Source organism: Anas acuta, chromosome 1 (genome assembly GCF_963932015.1).
Source record: "Anas acuta chromosome 1, bAnaAcu1.1, whole genome shotgun sequence".
Lineage (NCBI taxonomy): Eukaryota > Metazoa > Chordata > Aves > Anseriformes > Anatidae > Anas > Anas acuta.
In genome coordinates, this window is record NC_088979.1 from 111400608 (window position 1) to 111418804 (window position 18197).

The following is an 18197-nucleotide window of genomic DNA, read 5'->3' on the forward strand; positions in this document are numbered from 1 at the left end:
GAATTAAGTGCAGCTCCCACAAACTCTCCCCATCTTAGCTTGGTATTTCCAGTCAGAGTTCATTAGGTTCCACACAAATATAGGGATTTTCCTTTTCTATGTAGCCTTCACTCACAGAAAAATACTGCATTCCAAACCTGAGGTTATGTGGGAAGTCATCTATATCACCCAACTGGATGCCTCACCTTTCTTGAATTCAATTTGAATTTTAATATTGTGAGCTTTCGAATGCTGCTCTATTTTGAACTGAATCATTGGGTTTCAGTCAAAGGGCACCAACATAAAACATATGCCATTAAATTACACGCTGAATGATGATGCTAAAGAAAATATCCCTGTGCAGTCCTATGCTTTCTTACATCAGAAGTTAAACAATTTGACACAGTTACTGCCTCTTCCTTACGTCAGCCTTCTCTCCTCTTACAGTTCCTTCAAATGGCTCATGTTTTGCCACTAGAGTTAGACTAAAGAAGGACGGAAAGGTTTTTTTTAGTATTTAAAGTTTTGACAGTGCTACTTGTTTGGGGAACTTCTTTTCATCTCAGTCACTAAGATTTCATGCTTTGCATTCTTCTCATTAAGCAACTTGCTCTCAGTTAAGTTGCTTGAGAGCTTTGACTGTGAGGAACTCAGGCATTTATTTCAGATTTCTTTCTATTCAAACTTCTTCCTATTAAATGCATTTAACTTCAAGAATGCATTTAAGATGCTAGGAACTCAATGGCTCTTAAGAACATACTTAGTAGTTTGCTGAATACAAAAGGATTTGAAGGTGTATTTAATTATTCTGATGAAATTGGAGCTGGAAAGAACATACTGTTACTTTAATCTGCAGTCCTCCGAGTGCATTTGTAATTAGTTGAGTGTACATTTCCCACTAGAGTAACAGAAATCCTACTCTGCAGAACCCCCTTACTATTTGGTATCATACGTCTTTTAAACTGCCATGTTCCAAGCACCCTTGGAATAGGAATCTAGAAATGGCTTTTAGGAAAAAAAAAAAAAAAAAGAAAGAAAAATAAAAAGTATTTTGTGGAGTACAAAGCTTTATGGAAAGAAATAGCATTCACTTTGTAACGACACTACAGGTAAGAGTGCAAGCAATTCATTTTTGTTAGTACTTAAGTACATGCAATGACTATAGTCAAGCTTCACAAAGTGATTTTGCATTAAAAGCATGTTCTTGGTCACATACACCTTATTGCAAATTTATGTTTTCTTCCTAAGACTAGGTTGTGCTGAAAACCTGAAATTTCCATAAAGATTAAAAAAATTATTTCCAGCCTTTTTGATAATATGGACAGAGAAAGATGGGAGCTGGCAGCAGCAAAAGAAAATTGCACATCCCAAGCAGATCAAAGGCCTACATTTTGTCCATTTCGTGGGTTATCAGCCCCTGGAATGGTGTAACCCAAAGCTGACAGCTAATTGTCACAGTATCACTCAGAGAAAACAAACAAACACCCAGAGCTTCCCTGTCTCTTTAATGAATGAATGACTAAATCATTGGTGTTAAGACAAAAAATCCACAGATGAAGCACAGCTAGACTGACTGAGTCCACAGTCTATGCTCCATGGACTAGGCCAGTCTTCTTAGACAGATAGTATTAAGCAGTCCAATAGTCCTGTAGCAATAAAGATAAATCATGACTGGACTGAAAAGTAATCACAAACAGGGAGGAGAAAAAGAGCAAACCTTCCACAACCAGCAGCGACAAGCTGGAAAGCTTTCTGGACTGCAGCAAGGTAGTCACAAGTCCACCTGAACCACAGATTTGAGCAGAATTGACAACACCTTTTTTTTTTTTTTTTTCCTTCACTATCTTCACACCATAGAGAGTCCACACCACCTTTTACCTAGTATCCCTCTGTATGGTTTCCAGCCACAAACTAAAAGACACTGTCTACATTCATCCTGCCATGTGAGGAAAAAAATAGTCTATCCCTGTTTAAAAAAAACTCTGAAGTGTACTGTATAAATGTCATAAAAAGAAGAAAAGAAAAGGAAACTGAATACAAGAGGAAGAGATCTCATTATGAGTCTAAGACGATGACTGTCAAAATTATCCGGATTTTACAAAATAATGTTTTGCAGCAAACTCCATCAAAGCATTTCATTTCCTGTGGAAACTTTTAAATTGCCTAAAGGCATTCTTTGACCAGCTGTACAACATATCAACTAAATACCCTCTGAGTAAAGAGATTCCCACAACAGAGACACCTGCACAATGTGCAACAACACATTTCTTTTTCACATGTTTGTTCAAGGCAACCACACAGTTCCACTGGCTCATCATTTACATTCACAATGGACAGCTGGCATCATCTAAATGAAGGATTAAACTTATTTGTGCTACCATTAAATAAATAAAATCAAAACAGTGCACACATCGCTCAAAAAAAGAACTGCAACAACAAAAAAAGGAAAGGAATATCTTCAAAAGTTCAGAATGTTTAATTCAAAATTAAACATTCTGAAATGTTTAACTGCACTTTCTGCCAACCAATCGAAATATTTCATATACGATGAGCACTAAGGAAAAAAGATAAATAAATAAATCTTCGCAATCCCCCAGAATGCTGATAGATCAACTTGCCAAATCAGAGAGTTTGGATAAAGAAGTATAATTATCGCAAGTGTCTGCTTCGTTAACATATTCCAACAGAAAATTTAACCATATGTTGCACTTTACTATGGCAATAGTAAGAACAAAAGAGAAAGCCTTATAGTTTAGCCTTCTGAAAACATATGCATCTGCTGAATTCTAGAGGGTAAAATCCTCCCCTCAGTCGTGTTAGCAGAAACATTTCTGGTGGTTTTAGATAAAGCCCTGCCTCGTCACTACCCAAGTCAATACCTCGTGTCCAAGCCCACCCAGTTATGATACGTCTGCCTCCACGGATGCCTGGTCTTTTAAAGTTCTGTTGGCCTATGAGGCTTCACATTAATAGGATTATTTCTATCATCCCTTGTGGCAAATTTATTGGGCAGAGAAAATCTATTTCTCCACAAAATAGCTTTGTAATACAACTGTTTCTAGCCTCTCAAAAACTGATCTCATTCTTCCTCAAACACGTTATCTCCTACTCACTGTGTTTCATTTCACCAGGCTGCGGTGGGGGCCACTGCTCAACCAGGAACACACGGTTTGATGCTGAGACCTAATCATCAGGTGCCAAAAGCCACAGCAGCCAAACAAGACAAGCAGAGTGGGTTCAATGACTGTAATCAACATCTACTGAGCCCAATCAACAGGCAAGTCTGTTGTGATAAGGCAGGTCTAAGGTCAGGCTGTTAAGTCAGCAAGGCAAGGTTGGGATCAGCCAAGTACCTGGCTGGACTCAGGCCTACCTCCAGCATATCCCAGGCAAGCAGAGCTAGGTACATGCAGCTCACAGGCCAGGAGGCCTCTTTTGATGCCTTGCCCAGCTGTCTCCTAATGCTCTGCACCCGAGCATAGCTTAATTACACTTCCTTCAGAAAACTCAAAACACAGCCACAGTCAGGAAGACCTGACCAGAACAATTGCATGTAGTTCCCCGCTTTCAGTCCCCCACGCTTTGTGCAAAGCTGAGACTTAGAGTCCTTCCAAATCCATCTCTTCCACACTGAACTACTCAGTTTCTCTGTCCTGTCCTCCTGCAAGCTTCTGGTCAACCCCATGGTCAGTGGGCAACCCAACACTCACTGCTCAGCTACACTCCAAAACAAAGTTTTCTGGGCAGATCTTTAACGTCAATGCCCCTCGAACAATTTTGTTAAGCCTGAATTTACCCTGACTGTTCAGTGTGAACTGGAGATAAAAAGATGCCTGGGAAGTCTGCTTTCACCAAAATCAAGATTTTGTAAGCCATAGGCAGGTAGGTTAAGCATATGCATGTCCTTAGTAGCACATATAAATGACAAACTATTAGGCAAATGATAAACAGGATGTGAAAAGTCCAATTCCAATGTTATTACTTCCAGAAGTCACCTTATAGTAAGAAAGGTTGAAGCATGTGGGATCCCAGTCAGCAGCTCTGACTTACCTTGACTCATTCCTTTTCTGGTGAGCAACTGCGGTCTGACAAATTACAACTCTAAACCTTCTGGAATGATTTTGGTGTTGTAGAATAGCTCTCAACTGGGAAGCAGCAGAGATTTCTTTCGGAGGTTTCCAAGGAAAAATCTTCACTTCTGCAGTAAGTTATGTCTCCTGTTTGTAAGACATAGGCTTGCAATTAGGTGTGTTCTGATAAGAATGGCCAAATTTTGAACAATTCTCATGTTGCTAAATTCCATTAGCCCTACAACTTCCAAGATACATATCTCAGCACTTTGCACTGCAGTAAAGTGAGCTGGTTAAAAACTGCTCCCCCCCCACCCCCTTTTTTTTTTTTTTCTTTCCAGAATGAAAAATTTTGGTCAAGGAACAAATACTCATATAAAAGGTTGCAGTGCCTTTTTGATAAGTATAAAAAGGTACAGGAGAACAGCAGCTATACCCTATTCCCTCACAAGGTCAGACAGTGCAAATTAAAAGTACTACCATATCTGAGTTACTGGAGTTTGTGTAGAATATGAGTTCAATGAAATTGCAAGTATTTCTCTTAACTTTTTTTCCAAAGAAATGGACTCAATCTCCTTAATGCAGGGGTGGATGCAGCAATGGAGAACTTACTCAGTGGATTTATTCCTTTGATGTTGCTTTGCTTTTGGTCAGTCACCCTGAATTCTGTCTCCATTCAGCGCTATAGATCATACCTATTTCAAAAACCAATTGCAATACATGACCTCCCCCCAAAATATTTGAGGTATTCAGACTTTTAACATTCTTGCTGTATGACAAGTAGCACAAATCATGAAATGACTTAACTAGATGCCTGAGCAAGACAAAGCATGCTTAAATAGGTGGGCTGACAGTGTACACTCACTGTGAACTCAGGACATAGTCAAACTTGTTCTTGTCCAAGTGCTTCCAATGCTTTCATTTTTCTTACTTTTTTTTTTTTTTTTTTTTTACTATAATGCTTTAAAAGCAAAAGTGGATCAAAAAAGAAAGTAAAACTACAATTTTATTCAAAAGAATATTTGTGAACATTTCTCACTCTGTTCTTGCTTTTCTCGTTACTATTTGATAGCTCTTCACAAGACCACTATGGTCTAAGCTTGGCTCGAATCTAGAACTTGGAGCTTAACTGTTTTGTTCACCAGTACTGATCCCCTGAGCATCATATTTTCTCTCACCTAAAGCACATCAACGACAGTGGGGGAAACAGGACTGAGTCTAGAATTTGAGAATAGCTGTTGAAGGCAAGTTTTATGATGTGATACTCTCAGGAAAGTAAAGAAAACTTCACAATTTTTGGAACTTTTGACAAGTTTTTTTTTAAGCACTTACTGAATTAATGAGAAGTACATACTGGAAATATTTAACATCGTAATGATAGCTACACTTCTTTCCTCTGAATTTTTAATAGAGTATGGACTCCAGATCTGTTTTGTGTCTTGAAGAAAGACCTTTTCCCCAGTATTTTTCAGTGTACTGAGATCAGTGGAAATCTTTGTGACTACTTTCTTTCACTTGTTATGTCTGCAATTGTCAGTGGGTAAACAGACCTGTGACTGACGTAACTGGCAATTCTCGGTCAGTTAATGCAGATGCTATTTCTTGATATTGTGAAGAACTGCTGATTGTTATCATCTTTCCCTTTGTTATTAACAAAAGTTTTAAACTGTTTCAAACTTCTGGACTACTGAATCTATTTTAAAAACCGCTTATTTAATCCTGAAAACATCAGGGAACGCTACCAGTGATAAAGTCCTGCTGTTAAAATAAATATTGCATTCCAGTTTCCAATCTGTATTTATTTTTAATGCAAACTGCTAAGGACTTGTTCAACAGTGGGAGTCTATTTATCTGCACAATACATATTCTTGTTTACAAATTATCACTCGTTAACTGTTATGCCTGCATATGAACAGACAAAAGAAAAAGTTGTACTGAAATTGCATGGATCTAACAGGGGAACGTTCTTGACACAACAGACTACAGGTTATGATTTTTTAACAGATCATTTTATGAATTGCCAATTGATGACAATGGTCAGATTTTAATAAGGTTTATAACCAGCTCTGCTGCACTCTCTGGTTTTAAGAAATATGGTGTATTGATTCACATAAATAATACAAAATCCTAGACAGGTTAATTCTCGCAATAATCCAGTTATGCCAGAAGAAAGAGAGAACTGGAGCTTCCTTCCAGCATGCAAGGAACCACTGAAGATAAATAAGACATTTTAGCAAGAACTGCTATACCCATGTCAACCCTTCATTGGTAATGAAACTTTTGGAAACGGATTTCCCAGCATGTTTACTATTGACAACATTCTGTTGCCTTTAGAATCAATGTTTGATCTGCTCGACTCAGCCAACATTTCACCTATATTAAACAACAGGGTTCTGTTGTTATTCTTTTTTTTTTTTTTCCTGGCCTTTTTTTTTTTTTAATAAAAATAAAATACATTTCTCTGAAGGCACCTGGACCCAGACACAGCACCATCATTACCTTTCATCACTGTGATACTAATCCCCTTTGCTGGCATCTTTAACTGGATGATTCCGACGACTATCAGTAAAATGTAATCATTTTACTGAGGAATCACTTCATTCAAATTGTATGGCTCAAATTCTGGCTTAAGATTAAAGGTCTGATCCTAAACTCAAAGGCAGAAATTGAATTTATGACAGTTCTTCTGCAACTGGAAAGCACATTTTAATGTATATATATGCATCGCTTTTCATCACGTATTTTGCTAAGTTTATTGGTGTCTTATTTTTGCATAGGATTGAATGCTCTCTAAGGCTTTGCTGATCTTGTAGTAAACACTGATTGTCCATTTTCATACATCATTTTTTCATCACCATTAACCAAAACTTAAGTTTGAAGCGAGAAGTAGTGAAATTTTCTGTTGAAATAGCAAACACCATTTCAAATTTTACATCAAATATATATTATCCTTTTTTTTTCTTATTATATGTAGCTTTTTTTGTTTATACTGCAATAAGCCAGAAAACAAATCTTCCGTTTGCCCATAGGATTGTTTTCTGTAAGTATCCCAGGGGAAGATATACATAATCTTCTGATCTTGCTCTGAGCAAGCATTTTATAGGCCAGTTTTGTATGATACAATAAATATGTCTTGAAAGGAGCATCTGAATGAATTTGTATAAATGGCCAACCTCACCATGAACTGTAATGTGACAGGGTTATGATCTTCAAATCTTGTACTTCCCTTCCTCCAAGCACTGCTAGCCTGAGCTCCTTGTCATGTCTGAAGTGATAGATGGAGCTAGAAAACAAGATCAGAGTAATTTCTGTATCAGCCACCCCCGTTTAACATAGAAAGAGATGCTCTTAAATGACAAAGAAGGAAATGTACATCAAATTTATGTCCTTTGGATGCTAGCTCAGTCAGTGACTTCTAGTAGAGATTTTCGGTCTATACGGGGAGGGCATTTACTATTTTAAGCTATTCTTTGAGGAGGTTTGAGTCTGCTAAGCAGCAGATCTGCTTTCTGAAAAACAAAAACAACAAAAAAGCAGCTTTGCTGAAAATCGTATTTCTTTTTTGGCCAGTTCTCCCAGACACTTTAATAAGTGGATTTATTTCTGTGTAGACATCTTATGTTAACAATTACATCACGTTAAGCACATAAGTGCTTGTTATAAACAGCTACCACCACCCTGTAGTCATTGGACCATCCATTACAGTTTTCAGCTGTGTTAATACAGCAGTGCAGAACATTGCTGTAGAGCTGAACATTGCTGTGTAAGGGAGCATATGGGAGCTCAGTGCCACGCATTTGCTGTTCTCAAGTGGATTTTTAAGATCGATCTGCTCTCTCGGGGGGAAATCTGCCAATAACCCAAATAAATACAAAGCCTGTACCCAACAAGACCCTGTGCCAAGAACACAGACTGGAGGGGCAGGCCTTTCCTCCTCAACTTTCCAGCTACCTGCAGATGGGATCCTTTCAGTTCACTGTTGTGGAGGCTGGAGGCCTGGCGTGTGCTCCCCAGCCCTCCTGTGTGAGCATCACTTACCACCTAATAAGCTGAACTCACAAGCTGCTGCTCTTCTCTCTTATTTTAGGTGAACTAGCTTTGCTTGTCAGGGGACAGAGGTGACGAAGATCTGTTGGTTGTTGCACCCCCAGACTGCCTTAAGTATTTTCACCATTTTCACTTCCTTCTCTCATAAGCAGATCTGATCCAAATCTCTTCTAATGCTGATATCTCGATAGAGCAAAGAGCAGGGAAAAATCCAGGAAAGTATCCATCTCACCTAATAGCCACCTTCCCCATGACTTTAACAACATATAAACCAGTGATGAGGAGGTGAAGAACTTGTCATTCCTCTTGATTCATCCCACATTCCTAGATTCTTTTTCAGTTTTATTAATTGAACAGATTTCTTCATACAGACTAATTTGTAGGCAGGTTTGCTTTACTTTTTGTTCTGCCATGATTAGTATTTGAGAGAAGACATTTGATGATAAAGTGTTATTAAATCCATCACAGAATATTTAAAGTCTAGCATTTTCTAAGGTTTCAATCAGATGGAAAATAACTTCTGAGTATACTCTAATAGACAACACGTATCTAATATTAATGTGGTATGGCTGTAGATATCAGATCCCATTCTGGCACCTATCTGCATACCTCTTTTGATGCCAATGAAGCTGCGCAAATTCAGCCAGAACAAAATTTGGCCTCAGGACATAAAGCTGAGGCTCTCTCCAGACTGATATTTCAAGAATGAAAACAGGTGCTCAGGCCAGTCCCCCCCACCTCCCGATGGCTGTGCTTCACACATGCAACAGCGTGCCAACACCTCCACGGTTTCCACGATTCCCCATGTGCAGAGACAGCCACTCAGTTAACCTATGACCACAGGAGCATCCTGTCTGGGAATACAGAAGACAGAAAGAGGCAGCAGCAGCAGCACTGAACTCAGCACCTAGAAGCCACAATTCCTGAAGAAGAGCCCAGCTGTAATACGAGGGCTCTGGCAGGGGACTGTTCTGAGGACCTTGCACAGGCTGGGAGTGCACACCAAGCAGAACATGGGGAGCTCCCACCTTCTGGCAAAACACAGCCATGAGCACTTTGAGTGTTACTGCTGTCAGCAGCACCCCTGAACAGCATCCAGAGATAGTGGTAAAACTCATCTGCTTTATGTGTTTCATTCGCTGCTTTAAGAATTGCCAGTGGACTTCACACCTGCTTTTTCTCTATAAATATTTTACTTCCAGGAACGCCAAGTTGTTTGTTTTTCTCGACTGTAATAGTGTTCTTCTAGTAACTTGTTGAGCAAAAATACATAGGTACAGACTATTTTAGATGATCACAGCTATATAAATATTAATTCAGAAATGCTGTGCAAGAAATACTGGTGCAAAGCCTTGCTGAATGATGCAAGTGTGCTCTATCAGATGGCTGTAACTTTTACGCTAAAAAAAAAATTTAAAAAAAGAGAAAAATGAGTCAGTGCAAACACACAAAGCATTAAAGCAGTTACCATAGCACAGAACAATGGAAAAGCAAAAAAGCAATTATCAGGTTGCTTGTTTTGGCACATGCTTGAGAAACGTCTAATGCCATCATATCAAAAAATTACAAGTAGCAAAACCCTACCCCAAATGAAAACACCAGAAATATCTAACATCAGTTCCAATAACTGCTGCTGCTGTGCAAACAGATACATGCAGAAACACACAAATTATTTAAGCAACATTACCTTCGCATTTAAGATGCTTACATTTCTCACTACAGGCACACCAGAACATTGTTGTCATAAAATATCCTGCACCTATCAATTCCTTCTTACCAGTTGGGCAGTTTATCGAACCCGTGTCGTGCAGGCCACCTTCATTTTGAGGGAGCTACTCATTTCTGCCTTTTTATGTTTCTGCCTATGACAGGAGTAGCAAAACACCTTCCACCACAAATTGTGTTCTTCCAGTATGGAATAGCTAAAGTACTTCCCTCTTCTATAGGTGAAAATTTTGTTTATTTTATTACTGTATGTGTATTCTGGAGGTGGTTTAAGATACTATTTTATTCCTAAAGTTGCTTTGAAGGTTGAAAACTGTTACATCAACACTAAAAATTCATGAAACATCAGCTATGGAATTGTCTGCAATAAATGCAGAAGCCAATGGCACTTCAAAATTACCTTCATGAATTATCTGTGTATGTCTTGTAATTTTTATTTTTTTTTTAATATGCAGATTCTCTAAATCTGTTATGCTCCCCATTTGGGACTAGAAACTAGACACAGATATTTGAACTCAGCCAAAGCACTTTGGCAAACCGAAAGAGAATCCATAGTAATTGCCTTCCAGTCATCCAAAATCACTGAGTTCGGCTGGCAAGGAAATTGCGCCTGCATGTTTCCTTACTCCCCTGCCTTGGTCTCTTTTCCACATACACTAGGAAGTCCTCATAGAAGAGCAAAGACAGCCAGGAAAGGACAAGCACTAAAACATTATAGTTAGATATCCTGCTTCTTTTGTTTTCTGTAAGCTACAGAGGAATGAGAGATGGGCTGGATGGTAGGGGTGAAAAATCAGGGCCGAGGGGAAGAAGATGGAGAAAGATGAGAAGTCAGAAGACATGTAAGAATGGAATCAAGAAACTGCTGAGGAATCCAGCAATCGGGGAATTAGGTGCATGGAGGTTCTTTGAAAATCTCCCTGCTGCTTTTCTTAAAAACAAACAAACAAACAAAAACTGGCATTAAGATGAAAATGGTGATAATCTCCTAAAAGAAACAAAAACATTTTGAAAGAGTTACTGCTATGTATAATTATAAATGGGTGCCAAATAAAGCTCTAGGCCTTGTAACTCACACACTGACCTTGGCCAAATCAATTCATCCATTTCTTCCTCCATTTGTTTTAAGTAGGAAGTAAGGATAAAGACATTTACTTCACAACATCTTACTCAAAAGGTTGACAAAACATTTGGAGACCTCAGTGGTAAGTCAGCACATGAAAGCATAATATTTTTACCGCAACAGACAAGTACAGTTTATCACCTGCTGGTTGAGTTGGAGTGCAGAGGATTAAAGAAAGTGCATCAAAAGAAAAGTCTGCCTGTCCATAAGATGCAGTCTGTGCAAAATACATCAACCTACAGTCTCCTCATGCTTCAGCTACATAATGAAAGGCATGCAACCAAGCCACCACTCTGAGCTGAATGCTTCTAACTTATTAATTCCTCACAGACAGGATAAGTAGATAAGAAGCCTCTGAGGCATGCACATTTCATTGTTTTTAAGTTTAAGCTCTTTTAACCCTGCATAGTCATGCCAGGAGTTTGAAGCACCCTGCCACCACCCGAATGTCAGACAGCAGTCTCCTAATTTTGCTGTTTTACCTCTATTCAATTTGTCTTGAGCAGAGGAATAGCTCTGCTCTGACAGCCAGCTAAATAACTCAGTGGTGAAGAAAGGGAAGAAAATTCCCTAAACAAGGCTCCACGCTTCAGTAGCAGAAGAAAATGGGCAGAAGAGAGAGCAGCCTTGCGAATCAGTGCTAGACAACAGGACAGGTACTTAAAAGAATGAGACCTTTTTTACCTCTTGCCAGAAATGAGCTTGCAGAGGCACCCAGCTTTTTCAGATTACCTGGGAGTGTAGTGGGTCTGCCATCCACTGTTATGGGCAGCCAGTTGTCTCAGGTACACCAAAGCCCTTTCAAAGGCAGGAGAAACCATTCTCCGTCACCTGTTCCCTCACAATATCTTCAGAGAAACACCAAAAATTCGGAGGAATCTTTGCTCTTTCTAGATATTGTTTGTTAATCAGTAAAGCTATTTAAAGAAATTCTCACTCAAGTTGCAGCTTGATTTTGGGTACTTATATGACAACAAACAGGAATTTGTTGCTGACATCCAATGAGACCATGTAATAGGCAGAATCCTTTCCTCATCTGCACTGGTATCGCACAGCTCAAGTAAGAAGTTCAGCGAAACAGCTTCTGATTTACAACAGCTAGGAACAGAACCAGGTAAACATATTAATAGGATGCCACGCCGACCGCTAAGTGCAGCTAACAGAGCAGCCTGGCTGGACAGAAGCAGAGCAGGGGTAAATCACATTCAGGTTCTGGATCTCAACAGAAAAACACCCTGATCCACTCCATGACTTTTCCCCATCAGGTGTAGTTGTAGATGAATTTCACCGAGGCTCACCAAAACCAGTGAGCTGCTCCCAAGTAAAGTTAATGCCAGTTTTAGAGGGTTGTTGCCCCCTCCCTTAAGTTTTCAAGGGCAGCTACCTTAGGAGTTCAACAGCTACTGCTAAGATGAAGTGGCTGTTGAGTAGAAAGACTGAAGACAGAGGTACTGCTTACTGAAATGCTATCAATTCTGGTGAATCAATGCTACCAGAATAAAACATTGAGTTGTAATTAGACATGCTCACTTCAGAATGACAGATCAAGTGATGGTTACACTTGTTAGGTTCATGCTTTGGATAATCAGACCATTTTAAGTTGTGCCAGAAGACAGTATATAAAGGCAGTCACCTGCCAATTCACACAAGGCGAAGAGGAAGTAAAACTTGACTGAAATCTCCTCACTATAAACAACCCAATTCATAAGTGCCTTACTGTCCCCAGTAAGGAAGGAAAAGGAGTAGAAAAGAAAAATTATGTATGTTTCCAGGCACATCATAAGCTGCTGAAAACATAATAATGCTTCTCTGACGCCACTGCGTCCTGGAAGGATTTGTATTTCTATCATTCTGTCAAATAGAAATCAAACACTCCACATCACTTTGATTGAGAACAGTTCAGTGCTCCAAAGAGGGCAAAATTTTAACATACAAAAAATGCAATAAAAGCACAGAGGAACACAGAGAAGGAAGCAGCTGCCTGACAAGATAACTAAAGGGTGCCAAAACACAGACAAAGTCTCGTGGACAGAGTGACCGGGGCACATACTGAGAAGCTCTTCAGTGAGTTTACATCCGCAGCGCTTCACAAATCTTACCTTCCAACTGCACAGTCCCATCCGCCAGCTGATCATCAGCTTCTTGTAATTGCGAGAGGCAGAGGTTACTGATTCAGCTGTCACTTTCTCAGAATAGACATCTTTCTTTCCAATAAGTGGGGGTTATGTGAATATTTAAAAATAGGTAGCAGATTGACATGTCGTTGCATATGGCCTCTCTTCATGCAACATTTCCCTCTGCAGAAAAAAAAAAAAAAAAACGTGATAAGAGATATAGCAGTACACATTTATCCTCCACTGAAAAAAGCCAGGGCTCTTAAATAGCAAAAGTTACTTTTGGAAAGCTAGTCTTCCAAGCCTTGTAATTATTATTAAAACAAAAACAAAAACAAAAAAAAAAAAAAAAAAAAAAAAAAAAAAGAGCTATAATCTTCCCTTACAGAAATTGTATATACACAACTTACATGCATCTTCAAGAGTGCCTTCAGGGTCAGCAGAGTACATTGGAAAGTTTTCTGAAATCAGCCAAAGCAGAGTTCACGACGTACAAGAAATTTGCAAAACACAGCCCAGGAATACTATTGGGAGCCTCAGTGCTGTTTTTCCTACCAAATATTCGCTGCGACAGGTGATGAAAGCCACACAGCCTGTTTTATTTCTGCTGAGTAAGACAGACCAAGAGATCAAGGAGCGCTCCAAAAGAGACTGACTTCAGCTCCCAAAATATGAGCAGTGGCCTAACTAGGAGTTATCCCCTCTGATAAGGCCCAAGTAGTTAGTGCAAACACAGTATCTTTAAATCTTTTTTTCTAGTACTGTATAAATGACTCAGCCCTCTTCTTTGCTTGTGTCCTAAAGATGAACCTGACCAGGATAATTGACTCTCAATCTTCCTGATATAGCTACTGAAAATAACTTCATCTAATGTAATCTCTTTATTACTACTGTAAAACACTTCTCTCTTACTTCGGGTCACAGGCAGAAGGATAAGGTTGCTGAACGCCTAAGCTGGTCCCAGGAACACAAAACTCCAGAAAACATTATTAGAGCTTCATATATAATCAGCACTCTTCCCAGCTGCAAGGAAATCTGATTTACATCAAGCTGCCGCTGCAGCAAAGGCAGGAAAGGTCCTGCAGAGGTGCATAGCTCCAATAAATCCAGATGCCATTTCAGGAATTAAACTGAGGGTCGCATTCTGCTCCTGGTTATGCTGGAGTAACGGCCCTGCATTCAGTGGAATTACTCCTGATTTATTTCATACCTGGTAGCAAAATCTGGCCATCAGCCTCCAGAATCAGGCTCCATTCTCTAGAGAACTTTGAAATATTTCTAAGCCTGTTGTTTTTAATATTCCAGTTACAAATAACAGCATGCAGGCTTTTGGAAGCAAAGTACTTCTTCCACCAAACACACCTTTAATACCCAGTGAGGGTATTAAAAATAGATCTCTCTCTGTGGTTCTCAAGAACATCCAAAAGGACGCTAAAAATAAGCAAAATAAATAAGAAAATAAAAACACAATCTCCATAAGTTTGATGGGCCATAAACCATATGTTTTTCAGATAATTAGTCAACCTTGATCAATGAGGTTAGAAAAAAACAACAACAACAAAAACACTGAAGCCCACATCACTTTATAATCACCATAGGCATTTTGGATCGCCTGTGAAGTGTCCAGGCTTACAAGGGCGTAAGGAGAGAGAATACCGGAGCAACTCAAATGCTGATCTCATCTTGTATGTTAATCCCTATGCTCAATTTATAGCCTGAAGTAACAAACAAGAGCTGCTTGTGGAAATAGCAAGCCTCATCTCTTCTCCTACAGCAACACTGCTGGTTGCCATCTATTTATTTATTACAATAGCTAGCACCTTACAAATGCATTAATTAGATTCAGGCAAAAATCACTAGGCACAGCTATTAAAACAAAAACAAACAAACAAACAAAAAAAAAAAACAGAACATACAGAGTGATCAAGCAAAATAAAAAACCTGTCTAAAATAAATTTTTGTGTGGAATGTGTAAAATGAGAAGAAAACCAAACTGCTTTCAGGAGAGCAGTGGTGCAGGGAAGAGGAGTTTTTATTTCTGCATCCCAGCCTGACCTCTTGTTTTCCAGGAAGAGGAGACAGGTGCGTGTTCTGCATTGGTGCTGGGAACTGAAACACTCATAGAGGGTCTGCCTGCAGCAAAACAAGATGAAAGCCGCATTAAAATTGATTCAAGCCATTTGGTCTAACTAATATGACCGCTTCTCATTTCTTAGCTAGAGCCCAAATGAAAGTGCTGTTTCACGTTGTTCTGGCTGCATCCATCCCTTTGTGGAAAAGACAAACCTCCTTGTCTCCAGCCACTGTAACTTGCTAAATTCTACCCTGAGGGGTAACTCACCTTTAGCCATTTAGGGCTTATGACGATAAGCTCCATCTTCTAATAACAGATAAAAGAATCCCAAAGTCAGACAAACAAGTGAACGAACAACAACAGCAGCTCTGAGGTCAGAGCACATCCAATAAACAAGGGAAAAGAAAGCCACCCAAAGAGTGACTCATTTCATGTTGCCTTTTCCAGTGAAGAGCGCATCTCCAGGTGATGTTGGACTGTCTCTAATATTGATTTGTTCTGGATGTTTTGATCTTACCCCAGTACTCAGTGGAACAAATGCCTACATTTCTATTAGAGACTCTGCAGAGCAAGAGACCTCTATTTGGATGTGGGATTTAAAGCAACGTCGTGTTACCAATCATGGTGCAATTAAAATAATTCATCATAAGTGACCATCAGGATTTCATTGCAGAAGACTGTGAAATAAAAATACAAGTACTTACATGCAGGCACTAGAGAATTGCTGTGCTGGGACACACACACTTCAGACAACAGTGTGTTTTAATCAATATTTAATATTAACATTTTAATGGTAAATATATATTATGCAGATGTAGGCCTAGTGCTGAGAAGAGATGTATGAAACCCACTAGATATTACAGCAGGGGTTCAATAAGAAGGGGACAAAGCTAAACTACACAACTTTATTCCTATAATAAGACATTAGTCGATGCAATATAAAGAAAAAGAAAGAAAGAAAAGAAGTATTCAAAATACAGACTGCATATAGCCTGAAAAAGTAAAGATCTGGGAATACTTTATATTAAATGAAGACAATTTATCCTAAAGACATTCTGTCCACAAAAATATTCAATGATGAAACAAAGCATGCAACAATAAAGTCACAGAACAGGAATGATTACAACAGCAATGGCCTCAGATTATTGGCTAAAATCAACCTGAAAGAGAATATCACCCTGACAATGAAATTTACAGAGTGTATAGAGATTATAGAGATTAAATGGCAAACTTGGGCTTTTTTTTGACCACCTTCCTACCCCAGTATAAATACAGTGACAGGACTGACTCCTTTGCAGTTGTTCTGCATTTACAATCACGTAAATGGAAGCAAAGCTTAAGCCCCGTAGAACAGGATTTCTTTTCAGGTGCTGTGAAAAGGAGGCAGTGCTACTTCTTGGAAGCCCCCCATCATAACGGAGCTATAGAGCGCAAAGGCAGGGAGGGATGAGAGCCTAATAGACCACAGCTGCTCTAAGTGGGAGAAGAGGAGGAAAATAAACTACAGGCCATTTTAAATTAGAAAGAGGCAATTAGAGGTTTTTTTTCACTACCACTAAACAGATATTTGAATGGAAGAGGAAGATGCTTTAGCTGACATTCTGCAAAATCTGTCTCCCAACTTTTATATGCCCAATTCCAAAAAGATTACTGCAAAAATATCAGTTACTGAGCATACCCAGATGTGTTGTCTGATTAAAAATAAAAAATCAGAACAAAGCTAGGGAAGCTTTATTTCTACTGTGATAATAACTGTCATTAACAAAACATGAAGAGAGGGAGTAGGTACAGAGAGAAAATGAAAGCGATACAAAAGAAGATAGAAAAAATCATGAGTAAAGAAAATTCATACAAAACCTAATGGGAAAAATACAAATACCTGATAGGGCAGACATCTTCCTGCATTTCAGCAACCAGGTTTCAAGAAACATTTGTTATCTACAAATAGGAACCTCTCCAACTCTGTGAACTACAGAGTTTCAAGGACAACTATGATGATGCCAAAACTGACTTTTATTATCTTAATAATATCCAGTATCTTAATCCATCTAAGGTAACGAGATACAAAAGCACAAACTTATATTGATCCATACAAGGCAAAAATTATGTTTATTGGCTACCTGGCTGTCATGCTCTTTCTTCTGACCTTTTTGATCATGGAAAGGTACAACTGTCTCTCACATCCAGTATTAACTTATCCTGTGACTTCCACACAGCCTACAGATAAATTGATCTAAGATGCTTAAAGCAGTTGCTTATAGCTGCCAAGCTACTACTTATGATCTTACACCTTCTATTCCCACTGAAAGAGCTAGGATTAAATGGGGGGAGTCACTGATGCTAAATAAGTTTCTTTTTACCACATTGGAGATTATAAACCACACAGAACTCTTTCAAACCAATCTGTCAGAGTGCAATAGGCACCGGTTTTATTTCCCTCCAGCAAGTAAGTACTTGCTGTACTTACAGCCATCTGTCTTTCATTCCTTTTAGAACAATTTCCCCATTCTGCCCTTGAAAACAGTTTGGGGATTTCATGTCAGCACTGGGGTGACGACTTTGTCCTGTGGGCTTGAGACAAGTGCAGCTGTGTGAGGTCTCACACTACATGAAGGTTTTGTACAGGGAAAGCAAGGGAGCACGGAAAAACAGCAGATGTCAATGGGAAGAAATGGCTAAATAAGAGTGGCAGGGGACATGAGGTTCAGGAGAGAAGCAATGAATAATTTTCAAAAGAACACCAAGTGCTGGGGAAGATGCAGCCACGTGAGCTGGAAGGTGGAGAGGGTAAGTTTTCCACAGGTGACCATGAGAGAAAACAAGGTCACAGGCAGAGGGGATAACATGCAAGAGAAGGAAGAGCACTGGAAAGACTGGGAAGACAGAATAGTTGTAGACAGCAGGGGAAGAGAGGAGGACATCACGTTGCTCCCTTCTCACAGGTTCTGCGAGGCACTTACAGGTACTTGGTATTCCAATCAGTATTAAAGCAAGTCTATTTCAGTGCAGGCGAGGCTACTATCTTCTGATTTGGATTTAGTCCAACGCTTCTAAGACAGAAAGCA

General features: G+C 39.2%; 1 long non-coding RNA gene across 3 annotated transcripts in view; it reads right to left on the reverse strand.

The window, feature by feature from the left end:
* Positions 1 to 16525, reverse strand: part of LOC137861444 (uncharacterized) — a 34219-nt gene extending 17694 nt beyond the window's left edge. Inside the window, exons 1-4 of one of the 3 annotated variants that reach the window (XR_011099604.1) lie at positions 15837 to 16525; positions 15114 to 15191; positions 13044 to 13241; positions 4030 to 4196 (exon numbers count right to left, since the gene is read on the reverse strand). This is a non-coding gene — a long non-coding RNA (uncharacterized lncRNA). Of the gene's footprint in view, positions 1 to 4029; positions 4197 to 8425; positions 9497 to 13043; positions 13242 to 15113; positions 15192 to 15836 lie in introns of those variants that run through there. The other 2 variants (XR_011099605.1, XR_011099606.1) reach the window with 2 other exon arrangements.
* Positions 16526 to 18197: the final 1672 nt, after the last annotated feature.